Source organism: Corvus brachyrhynchos, unplaced genomic scaffold, assembly GCF_000691975.1.
Source record: "Corvus brachyrhynchos isolate BGI_N302 unplaced genomic scaffold, ASM69197v1 scaffold46, whole genome shotgun sequence".
Lineage (NCBI taxonomy): Eukaryota > Metazoa > Chordata > Aves > Passeriformes > Corvidae > Corvus > Corvus brachyrhynchos.
In genome coordinates this window covers 4,930,201-4,942,240 of record NW_008238838.1, presented here as the reverse complement: position 1 = coordinate 4,942,240, position 12,040 = coordinate 4,930,201, and positions in this window count along the sequence as shown.

The window sequence follows — 12,040 nt, the reverse complement described above, 5'->3', positions numbered from 1 at the left end:
CCAGGAATCCCTACCCAGAAGCTACGTTTAAACAGAAGACTCAATGTTTATATCTTGTAAAGCATGGAGGGAGGAAAAAAAAAAGTGCAATCCACATCATCTTGGAAGGATTTTTTATTTTTTAAATGCAAATGAAACCGCTGTTTGAAGGACAGGGAAGCAGGGGCTTGTCTAGATTAGGGAAATTCAGCTGTAGCTACAATGATGGTTGGCTGTGGAAGCTTTCACAGATCCCATTATCTGAGCAGTTTGTGCTGCTCAGTCTATTTATCTTCATGCTACACCTGCTACATCTGTTTTAGAGGTGAGGGATGGAGCTGAGCAGTGTCATCTCTAGCAGCGAGCAGACCCCCGAAATAAGGAGTAGGCTCTAACTGCTGCCCTGTGAGCAAAGGTCTGTCAGGGAGAGAGGAAAATAAAGAAAAATATCTTTTCAGCCCCACCCGTGGAGGTGTGTTTTCTAAAAACAAGGGGAATAAAAACCAAGGCAGGTTTAGCCAAAGCTGCTCCTGCCCTGGGGAGGATGGTGACACCACAGAGCTGATGTACCAAGAATTTTCCTGGCACAGGGAGAAAAGGAAAGGCTCTGGTGGCTTCACTGAGATTCCCACACATCGTACCAAGGTCCTGTTCTGATGGATTCAACACTAAACCATCCCTGGAGGGTCTGAGGCTCTGCTGAAACACCTCCCCTGAGCATTCCCGGGGCTGCTTCCAGCTGGGATTGACGTCCCTGATGTCCCCGCTGAAGTGGAAGGGGCTGGACCAGCAGCAGGGTTTGGCTGGGAGCAGGCAAAGCATCCGGGGGGTTAAATTTTTCATGAGAGTTAAACATAAACTGCCTCGTCTCTAATTAAGCACTGGGACATGGAACTTTAAAGCACTCCAGCTCTGATTTGCCACAAGTGTGTGGTAATGATTTCTTTTCAAATGTCAAGCAGTTTTGTTTCTATTTCCTTTCATAAATAATTGGTGCTGAGCCGGTGGCAACACCAGCATCCAGCTGGCAGCAGGAGCCTCGTGATCCACTCCTCACATCCAGCCAGGCACGGGGGCAGTTCCAGCAGATCCCAGGTGGGGACAGAGATTTTCCTGCTCCCAGTGCAGGGAAGATGTTGCAATTTCCTTGGAGTTTGTGAATTCATTGGATCAGGTGTTCTGTTTTCACTAAGATTAACCCAGCGTACAGAGCGTGCTCGTGGCAGGGAAAGGTGGCTGCAAGGGTGGAGAAGGAATTCTGCAGGAATAAGGGGGAAATGTAATGCCTGAGGGCCAAGAGAATCCTGGCTGGGGAGCCCACACCTAAAAAAGTGCCTGGCCAGCTGTGCTGTTCGAGCAAAGGCATCCAGGTGAGCCCTCCCCTTCCTGCTCAGGAACAGCACATCCCGGAACCATCCCTGTGTATTTTCTCTGCCACTTACTCTCCACACTAATATTTCTCTATCCATTACTGTTTACAGCCACGTATTATCCACCACTGCCTGGGGAACTCAAGCAAATGATTGCATTGCTGGGATCCCAGCCCTGTCGGTAAATACAAACACAGCTTCCAGACACTGCCAATGACCCATCACTCATCCATTCCAGGGGATCAGACTGATGGCTTTTTTTTTGGGGTGTGCTTAAAATGCTGCAGGAGTGCTGTATGTCATGAAAATGTTCATGGCAGGTCCACATTTACTGTCAGATGCCCTAATGAGATGTTAAATAATGTCCTTTTTGCTTTCCCTCCTTTCTGCTGTCTTGGCAGTGCCATAGGTGGGTGCATTCCATTTAAAAAAAAAAAGTGTTTTAGAAATGTATAAACTTTGGGAATCAGATCTCCTTGAAGAAAAGTGACCTGCTAAGGGACATCACAGCAGTGATGGAATTGATCTCCTGTCTGTCTTTCAAAGGAGCTTTTCAGATTTCCCAGACCCATCCAGCCAAGGAAGGCAGATGTTTAAACCCTGATTTTGCTTGCCTCTTGCTGCATTCCATATTTAGACCCCAGAAATATCTGAAGTGGTCATGCTGCCTATCTCAAGAGGGAAGGAAGAAAATAAATCAGACAAAATAGAAGCTGGGTTGTTTGCTGCAGGCATGTTAAAGAAGTGTGTGTGTGGCCTTCTGCCTCAGCTGCAGGGCAGTGCCATGGCTGATCTCTGCTCCTGCCTCCCATGTGTCACATGGCCCTTGGGGACAGCCAGCTCGCACCGTCTGGGGTCCCTGAAGACATGGACCTGTATCACAGGCATTTCACTCACAGATGCACTGTACATAGATTTAAATAAAAACAAAAACAGAAATATACTTATGTGTAGAAGTCTCTGCATGCCCTGGTTTGTAGCTCTATCTCTCCCCAAGCACATGTGCCTGTCCCATCCCATCCAGCCCTTCCTGATGGGAGCAAGCTGGAGTAACACAGGGGATGTTCCTCTTTCCCAGAGCCTTTCCCTGTGCTCTGGGTTTCCTCCTGCCTGGCTCACAGCCAGTGGCTTTGCTCTGGCCCCCTGCACAAACAGCCCTTTCCCCTCTGCCTTTCAGTAATGATGTTTATTGAGCCTCACACACAGCCACGCTCCTGCATTTTTCATGGAGCAGCTCTCCGGAGGCGGCGCAGGCTGATAATCAAACAGCACCCGAGCAGAGAGCAGAGATTGCTGCAGCTCCCACCACAGCTGGTAATTACCCTCCTGTCCCTGCAACAGGCCCTGACAGCTGCCACCCCCTTGGTCACCAGCCACAGATTTAATTGACCCGTGGTCTGTTTGTGGGATCACACAGGCTCTGAGTGCCGGGAGGAGGCAGAATGTCCCTGCCTGTCTCTGAGCAAAGGTGAGACCCAGCTGTGTGCAAGCACCCAGGGATCTGCCTTTGCTGTGATGAACCAGTGCTGCAGAGACCTCACTCCTTGTGTTCCATCCTCCTCTTTCTCAGGTCACCCCAGAGCCTGGATTTTTTCTTTCTGATCTCAGATAGAAATGGACCAATCAGAAATACAAACCAAAAAGTGGTGCCTTACAGTGCAGAGCTGGCATTTATTTCTTGGTGTGTTGCCCTAGATGAAGGCAAAGTTGGGTCCAAGGACTTCTCACTTTCCCACTCCCTCCAAAACCAGTGCCTGCTCTGTTCCAAGCACACACTGACACAGAGCATCCTGTGGTCTCTGTGCCAGGAGAGCTGCTCCTGGTTACAGGGTAGGAAAAACAGCTCCTTGAACTCCTTCATTCCATGGCATAACTCTGGAATGCTGTGGGAGATCCCTGGGGCTGTGGGGCTCCATGGTGTGAAGGAAGAAAGGAACAGGGTGTGAAGGATATGCAGAGCTCTGAGAGAAACAAGAGCATCTGTTATTCCCACCCCTTGCTAGAGAGTCGCCCTTCACTTTTTTACTTTATTTTTGTGATGAATTGAATCCTCTGGATGAGAAGAAAGGAGTTCCACGCTATGGAAAAGTGGTGAAATCTGAAAAGTTGTATTGTTGTTTCTCTCCCTGCCTGAACAAGACAAGGACCTGCACACTGTCAGGGCTCCTGGTCATATCCCATGTCCTCATCTCTCCCCTGAAATAAAACAGGCCCTCCAGAAAAAGCAGTGACAAAGAGATGTAATTTATGAGCTCTGAATAATTCAAGGGACTTCCATGCCCTGCTCCTTTTTTTTGTTGTTGGCCCCTGGGAGAATCCACCCCCTGCCACACACACGGGGCCTGGGTGAGGGGGAGCCTCTCCTGGGAGACACAAACATTACACATTTTCCTTTCATCCTTCCTTCCCTCTGGCTGTCTCTCCCTCTGTACAAACATCTGCCTTCCCAGCCAGCTCTTTCCATACTTTGTTTTGCCTGCCTTGCACACACACCTCAGCCTTCCTGTGCTATCCTCCAGCCTCCCTCAAGAGCACTCCATTTCAATAGAAGATGGGACCTGGGAATTTGGCTTTAATATTTCATAAGCTTCCTTCTAAAATGTAAAGCATATTTATGTTATTTGCATCAACTACCAGGAAAAATACTGCCTTCAATTCTGCAGGCAGATCCTAACCTGCTGCCCACTTTTCCAGGGCAGAGCATAAAAAAACCAATTTATTCAAAGGAACCCTTTCTCCTATTTACATTTATATTGAATAATTTAAAACAACTTTCTCCACTTCCATAAATTTTTCCTTATTGGATGGGAGAACCTGTCCATGTTTAAGGAACATGTTCCTAAGGAAACCTAACAGCACAGCATGCAGAGACGTCTGCAAACCTGATGGCATCTAAGGGATCATCATGCTGGGCCAAAAATCACCTGTCCCTTTCCAAATTCTGTCCCTCTTTTGCTGTGTCTGAAGACGGGGTAGAAAGAGATCAGCACAGGCTGATGTGTGAGTGTAGCACAACAAACCCAGTTTCCACAATTTTAACTCTGGAAAAAGCTGGCAGGACTCAGCCTGAGGAGTGTCAGAGCTGAGCTGCTCCCAGCAGCATCCAGGGACGCAGCTCATCAGCTGGTGCCAATCTGTGATAATAAGGGAGTTGATTTAAACCCACTGAACACCACTTTCCAGCTTTCATTTCCTCTCTCCCTGGGCATGTTTAGGCTCTTTGTCTCTTATCTCTTTCTAATCCTTTATATTTTCATCACTTTCCTTTCCTCAGGGTTTCTTTGGCAGCGTTTTCTGAAGTTTGGTCTGTTTACTGGATCCAGAGTTAGTGTCATTATCCTACACTGGTGTCCAGGCACAACGTCCATGATTTAGGCACAACAGCAGGGAACTGAACCAAAAATGAATCAAGCTCTCACACCCCAGGGGATGGGTGAACATCCCTTGGAAACCAAAGCAGGAGCTACCAGAGAGGAACATCTACAGTGAATCCAGATTAATTAGCAGTACAGAGAGTGGAAGTTTAAATAATGTCTAATTTCCTAATTTCAAAACTGTATCACTCTCAAGGCTCCAGGTTCTTTCCCAGCACAAAGAATGATTCAAACCGTACCATGTGCTGGGGACAGCTGATTTTTTTTCCCCCCTACCCTACTTAAACAGATTTGTATTCTTCTTTCTTTAATCTATGGCAATTCCAGCCTCTCTGTGCAGTAGACACAGGCTGTGGAGCAGTAGCTGGATCTTCTGTGGCTGCAAAAACCTCCTGATGCTGAGTGGTGATTGTTAATTTGGCCAGGGGAAGCCAAAGAAGTGGAGGAGGGCGCTTGAAGCAGACAAAAGGGGTGGTAACTGAGCCATGCACGATCCGCAGCTCCTCTGTGGCAGGAACCTGCGAGTTTCAGGCATATATTACACGTTATACACATTCCATAACCCAAACACACTGCGGGGAATGCCGTCCTCAAATTGCTGTGAATTAGGAGCCATTCAAACGCAGCCCAAAGCACTCGTGAACTATTTGGGTAAATACTCTTTTAATCTGGTGCTGACTCCATTAGAAACACAAGAACCTAATTTCTGCTTGCAGTAAAACCAGAGGAAGATGTTGGCAAATCAAAGCTGATGGAGTAACAGAAGTGTTCGTGTTTTAATTGAACGTGGAATAAATCCACCTGCATATAATACCTCCCCCAGAACATTCCTCCTCAAAGAGAGCTTCCTTTTTTTTTTTTTTCAGTCATTACTAGAATTTCAAGGTTAGAGATTAATTATAATGGTAATATTGCCATTTATTTTACTGCCAGCTGTAGTGGGACAATAAATCTAGCTAGAAAATAAATTGTGAGCACTGTGTCCACACTTAAAAGCTTGTAATACTGCCTCTGTGTTAATGAAATATTATTGACTGATTCTATTGAATTTGGCAAAACCCCCTCCCTTGCTGCTCCTACTGCACCGAGGCACAAATCTTGGAAAAACAAGATCTTGTTTAAACAGGAGTTCAGCTCCTGACATCTATCAAAGTGGAGCATCAGGAAAGAAAATGAACACCCTTCCCTTCCTTTATCTTAATCCAAAATGTTTCCATTCCCCTTCTTTTGCCTTCTTTATTTCTCTAAAATCCAACAGATGCTGCAGGTACCTCCTGGTTGTGTTTTATGTTTAAGGGCACAGATACCCATTTAATTAACTCCATAATTGTGTGGTTGCTGCTGGCTTTGGGATTGCACAGTAAGCAGCAGAGATAGATTAAGGCAGTAATTTCGTGGCTATTTCTGTCTTCCCCCACTGCTGGTCTCTCAGGGACAGATTTAGATGTCCTTTAGGAAGCTTAAAATTAGGGAAAGCCTTTTTTTTGCATCAAGGAGAGATCCATCACCAGTTCTCCTGACGGAGGCGCAGAGGCTGGAAGGTGCCTGGTGCTCCCACAGGGAGCAGGGATGGAGGGATGTGATCAGAAAAAGTTGGGAGAAAACCTAGGCCAAGGGAGAGAAAAAATAACCTCTTTAGTCCCTGTCTTAGCACCTCCCTTGCTTCTTGCGGGATCCCTGCTTGTCTGATTGCCTGCTCACAATAGCCTGGCTGGAATTATCTTTCTCTGAAGCCATTCTCAGAACTAGAAAGAAACATTTCCCATGAGCTGCTGGCATTGGAAACTGGGATCTACAGGCAAGCTCAGCCTTTCTGCACTGAACAAATCCCACACAGAAAGGCTGCAGAGCGTGAAACTCTTGGCTTTATTCACTCAAAGTGCTGATATGTGATGCCCACAGAACAAATTGCCCATTAAGTGGGTAAATTGAGATGGGAAATGACAACTTCTCCTCTCCCAGCTCTCCTGGTCCACCTCAACTGGTGCATCAGGACCTTACTTGAAGTTTGAGCGGTGCTAGAACTTTAAAAGGATTAAAACATAAGATAACAGGTAGGAGCAAAATGAAAAACTGGGATCACTTGGCAAACACTGCTCTTTGGATGAACCTGGAACAAACCCAGGATGAGATTCAAAGCTGAGACCCACTGGTGGTTTCCACTGGCTCTTCACACTCTCTTCACTTGAGAGAACATCTGGGGACCATATGGCACCAACGGCACTTGTCACAGTGCTGGATGTGCTGGAAATTCTGTTTCAGGGACCAACATAAAATCTTCTTTCTGGATACTCTTCCCAAAGACCCAAACTGTGATATCCTTCAAGCACCAAAGAGGGGCCCATTAGAGCGCTTGTGTTTGAGCATTTGAAGCAATTACTCATGTTCACCCAGCTCCAAACAGCTACCAAACACCATGTGTTTTTCCTCAGTGTTAATAAAATCCTAAATGATTCTTCATTAAGAAGCCCATTAAGATGACTGCAGTTTCCTCGAAGCTCATTAGAGGATATTCTCACCACTAAATTATCACACTGGAGTTTTATAGGAGGCTGAGCAAAGATGCCCTATTGTGATTAATTCATGATAGATTTTCCTTTCCTCTGCTTGCAGTCTGCTCCCAAGGCTCAGCTTTGCTGATTTCCCAACTTTGGGAGGATAAAACTGATCCTTCACCTTGGCTTTGTGGGAGAAACATTCCAGAGCTGAGCCTGCCATCCCTATTTGTGGAACTTTCCTTCATCTTATGGCCTGTCCTCTGCCCAGAGAGTTCCTGGCAGTCTGAACTAGGATTAGAATCAAGGGCAGCCCTTGCAAGGCAAAAATCTGAGGACAAAGTGGTAAAAACAACAGCAGAAAACAGAATCATTAAGCCCATGCTGGATCAGTGTTCTCCTCACTCCAGGTTCTCCTGAACCCAGTGGGAAGCTCCAAGAGCTGGGGATCACTCAAGTGTGGGAACAGAGGCCGCTGTGACAAAACAGAGCTGCTCGGATCTCCCACTGAGTATTAAAATCTCATTTTATGGTACATTATACACTTGGCCTTTTGAACAATCAGTGGCCATAAATGGTGTTTGCATCCCGGAGCCAAATCTGGGGAAAGAACAAGAGATAATCCATCTGGCTGGAGAGGAAGGGGTGGGAAGGGCCAGCACTGCACAATTATTTATGTCCACTCAGAGACACAGGGAAATGAAATGCTTTAAGAGGGCTGCCAGGCCCTCCTCAGAATGGGGCTTTAAATGATATTGATGTGGTGCTAATGGGTGCACAGTTTGTCTCCTCTGTATTACAGCTCAGAGCTTGGAGCTGGCACTTGGAGAGCCAGCTTAGGCATAGTGGGTCTCTTTAGGAGGATTTCTTCATGGGGATTTGGAGTCTCAAAGAGCTGCAGAACCCATTTGACCCAACAAGACGATCAGGGAGATGTCAGGGGCACCTAGGCACAGTGCCACCGCTTTCACTCACACCTCATTCATCAGCCAAGGGTCAGGAATCCTTAAATCAGGATTTTTTTCCCTGAATAAGAAGTGAAGAATGAGTCTGAATAATATCCCTGTAAGGATGACCCTTGGCAAGGGGCTTTGAGGTTGGCAGGATGTCACACACTGCCCCAGCAAGGCTCAAAATCCCCAGGGTTTTGAGCCAGACCTCTTTTAATAAGCCACATTTTTCAGGTGACAGAGGAAACTTTGTCCACTCCTCCAGCCTGTGTGGCTGCCTTGGAACTCTCTCCCACCTACGGATAAAAACTCCTCTTATGTGGCCTATTCCTTTCAGCTTTAATCTCCTCCGGAATCAGCTATTAAATCAAGAGTGTGTGTGATTATCTTTGGAGGAAAAGGGGCAGGGTTTGAAGGCAAGAGCTGTTTATTCATTCAGTTCCTTGTGCAGCTCCAACAGGAACGCTGATCCTGACACGGAATTAAGGGAGGAAGGGCAGAGCTGCGATTTGTTGGCTTGATCTGACAGCCAATTTTCAGATCTGGATCAGAAAGTTATAAAGGAAGTTTTAAAAGTGCCTGCATTTGGGTTTAGCTCTGTGGAGGAGAGTGTTATTTTTCACTCTGCCTTCAGAGAAAAGTTTTTCATGTGTCAGGGCGGTTTTTAAGGATTCAGTTCATTGTGGCACCAGCTGAAGCCAGCTGAGAGCAGAGACAAGTGCTGTGCACTGCACATGCCCGAAGCAAACACAGTCCCTCCCCAGAGGGCTCAGAGACTCTGATTATTAAGAATAACTGAGGAAATCATAGAATCCCAGGAGGGTTTGGGTTAGAAACCTGGCCTTGGACACTTCCAGGGATGGGACAACCACAGCTTCTCTGGGCAACCTGTGCCAGGGCCTCACCACCCTCCCAGGCAAGAATTTCCTCCTAACATCTGAAGTAAATCTTTCCTCTTTTGGTTTAAAACTGCTCCCCCTTGTCCCATCACTGTCTGCCTGTGTGAAAAGTCACTCTCCATCTCTTTGATATTAACCAGTGAGTAATGAATCACAGCAATGAGTGTGTGCAATGTTCTTATTTTCTAATTCACTTCCTTCTGGTGCAAACCCACCCCTGGGATCAGCTGAGTGAAGCTGCTGAGGTGTCAGAGGAGTTGTTGAGCCCTGTCAGTGCAGTGGGTAAAGGAATGCACTCAACTTGTGCCTGGGGGAGTTTCCAGCCTCTGTTTCTTCAGAGAAAACCTTCTCCAGGTGTCCTGGGAAAAACACAGCCAAGACTATTTGGTGGCAGCTCAGAAACGCAGCAGGAGCCAGCCAGGCCATCTGGGCAGTGCTGAGTGTGGGGCATTTTCCTCCAGTCTCTCTCTCTCCACGAGCAGAGATAATTATTTCTGTGGCTCAAAAGTGAACATCCCTGATACCAGCTCTGCCTCTTATCATGAGGCAGCTGCAAAATCACTTTCAAATGGTTCTACAGTTGGACTTTGCTCATGAACTCCTTGGTTGAGTAAGACATGGGAAAAACATTTGGGAAGGAGGCAGCAGAGAGGAGGCCAAGAGGTTGGGATTGGGGAGAGTGAAGAGGGGAAAGGGGGGTGAAATATCCTATTTTCAGCAGAAGCTCAGGGGCCGCAGCAGAGGGGATGGGTCCTTTGGCCTTCCAGAGTGAGAAGCAGAGCCTGGCACATGGATGTGAAGCTCTACCGGAAGGCAAAAACCTTTCACATTTATGGTTAAAATAAGGCCTTTTTTTTTGGGGGGGGGCACCCCCAGGCTGCTGCCTTTTCTCCAGCAGTGAGAGCAAAAGGGGAATCACAGCCACTGTGCAAGTGTGGAACGGAGTAAGAAATGAAACCCTGCAGGTGAAATTGTGTCCTCTGAGAAGTGAAAAGTAATTTTTCCACTGACTGCATCTGACCACAGCTCTACTCTCCCCCATCAGGCGCCAGGCCTTGGTTAACTCTGCTGCCAAGGTATCCCCTTGCAGTGCAATAAAAATAAAATACTCTCTGTTTTCCTGATATCAGTGACTTTGTTTAAGCAGCTTTATAATGAACCCTAGCTCTCCTCCCAATAGATGCTTTTGCTATAATATCCTAGAGTAACAATGGACTAAAATAATCACAAAGAAGGGAATGTAAACCAATTTCTGATCTCGTTGAGGTGCACTGAGATTTCAGTGTCATGAAGCTTGAGTGGGTTTTGAAATTGCTCTTGAGCCTGAGAATTCATCTCTCCTTTCTCTCCTCTGCCAGCAGAGATGTTGCTCTTAACCCCTGGAAGGCTGGCCTTGTATTCACCATTTTTTGGTGTCTCTGCCTGTCTACAATTCATTTGTGTATTTGTCTTGAGATATGGAGAATTCAAGGTGCAGAATGCTCAGAGCCCTTCACTGACTAGAAAGTTACCAGTTCTTGGGAGAAAGGGGCATCTGGGACACAGGCACTGTCACTTGTGTGAAACACCTCACCCACCATGGGTGTGAGCCACTCGAGACATCCAGGGCTGGGGACACAGCTGGCAGCTAGAGCAACACTGCTGGTGGCACTAGGGCTTGGGGGAAAACCATTGGAAAATTGGAATTATTGCAAAAATCGTAATTATTGTGAAAATTGGTGGTGCTGCCAGGAAAATCCTGCAGGTTCTCAAGCCCTGCTGGGAAAAAGAGACCCATCCTCACCATCCTGCCTTTGTCAAATGCCCATGCACTGTGTAATTAAGCCAGTTAGCAGAGACACTGATGCATGCTAACTCCATGAAACCAGCTTATTATCTGCTCTGCTAATTAGCCATGGGAAAACAGGTACGGGGTTTATGAATATCCGTTTAAGAAGGGGGAGGAGAAAAGGAAAACCTGTTGAAACAGATTTTTAACCCTGTTATTCCTTTGCTTTTTAAAGAGGGATGAAAGCAGGAACAGATTAAAGTGCCCACGTGGAGGAGGGGTTGGTTTGACAGGCTGGGGCAGGGAGCAGGATGGAGGGGGGGCGTGGCTTTGGGAGATCAGGGTGAAAAGCTGTGGGGAAATGGGTTTTACCATCAATTCCTGTACATGTTTGGGTTGGGGCGACCTCTCTGCCTGCCTGGCCATGTTGATGAATTACGAGATCTATTGGGATTGTAGCCTCACCTGGCTGGAGTGGGGCTGGAAACAGCTCTGAGCAAGGATTGGGGGGAAGAGCAGCAGCACTGCAGCATCAGGAATGTGCATCCAGTGCTGGCTCACCAAGCAGAGCTGTCACTCTCACAGTGAACAGGAAGCTGTTCTGGAGCTTGCTGCTGCATTTGGTATTCGGAGAAGAGCCCAATTCGCTGATTGTGCTGATGGGATATGAAAGGCAGGATGGAGTTTTATTGCAGAGCAGTTGACCTTGCTCCAGAGATATTACTGATACACAGCTGCTATTCAGCATGGCAAAACACTGTAGTCATTATGTGAATCTGGCTGCTAAGTGAAGCAGTTAGACCTCAGAGCTTTAGGATTTGCTTAAAAAAAAATAAAATCCAGGCACACTCAGGTGGGAGGATGGGGCAGCCCCCTCTCTGTGTCAGGTGGTGGGATTACTCTGGAGGAACACAGGGGGGCTTTGTGCTGTCATCGAGGGTCCAAGCAATGACCCTTCCCCATTTTAAAATCAGTTGAAGGCAGGTGAGACTGTGGTTCTGTAGCTGTTCAATGAGATTTCAGCATAAGTGAGGCTTTTCTCAAAGGCTGTGAGATATCACAGAACCACTGAGGTTGAAAAAGACCTCCAGGATCATCGAGTCCAAGCTGTGATTGATCCCCACTGACTGCCACATGCAGTCATTCCTTGAACACCTCCAAGGATGGGGACTCCAAACCCCTCTGGGCAGCCTGACCACCCTTTC